The following is a 617-nucleotide window of genomic DNA, read 5'->3' as shown; positions in this document are numbered from 1 at the left end:
TATATATATACACAATTCAATTACTTGAACTTCATTTTTACATGCATGTCATTCAAAATTTTTCATTTACTGTTTAACATCTAAACTTTAAATTCTTACAGGCATTTATATATTTAAAATCTTAACATTTTTCATTTTGGAAAATCTTTCGAATTGGAAGGGAAGGTCCACTAGGATTTATAAAATTTTAGATAAAATTTTAAAATATAAGATTAAGGCTTTGTTGTTGTTGTTGTTGTATTTATCCAATTTATTTAAAAATATTTAGCTTATATTTTCATATGAAATATATTTTTATTTATCCAATTTATTTATAAAATATTTAGCTTATATTTTCATATGAAATATATTATAAATTTTTAAAATATAAAATATTTAACACTGTCGTTGCCGGTCCCAAGCCCGGATGAGAAAAGTGGAGGGTTGCGTTAGGTAGTCGACAGCCAGCGTAAAACTTGTCGAAAAAATCATGACATGAATCCTTTTGATCATTGTGTAAGTGCTAGGGCGTCCCCTGGAAGCGACGCGCTGTATAGCCTGAATACAGTGAAAAGTGTGCAAGGGCCGCTACACCGGCGCCCGGGTGTAGTGTTAAATAAGCAAGAGTTCCCACATTA

This window comes from Phalaenopsis equestris, unplaced genomic scaffold (genome assembly GCF_001263595.1).
Source record: "Phalaenopsis equestris unplaced genomic scaffold, ASM126359v1 Scaffold000276, whole genome shotgun sequence".
NCBI classification, from domain to species: domain Eukaryota; kingdom Viridiplantae; phylum Streptophyta; class Magnoliopsida; order Asparagales; family Orchidaceae; genus Phalaenopsis; species Phalaenopsis equestris.
The sequence above is the reverse complement of the archived record's forward strand: the minus strand, read 5'-3'. Positions refer to the sequence as shown.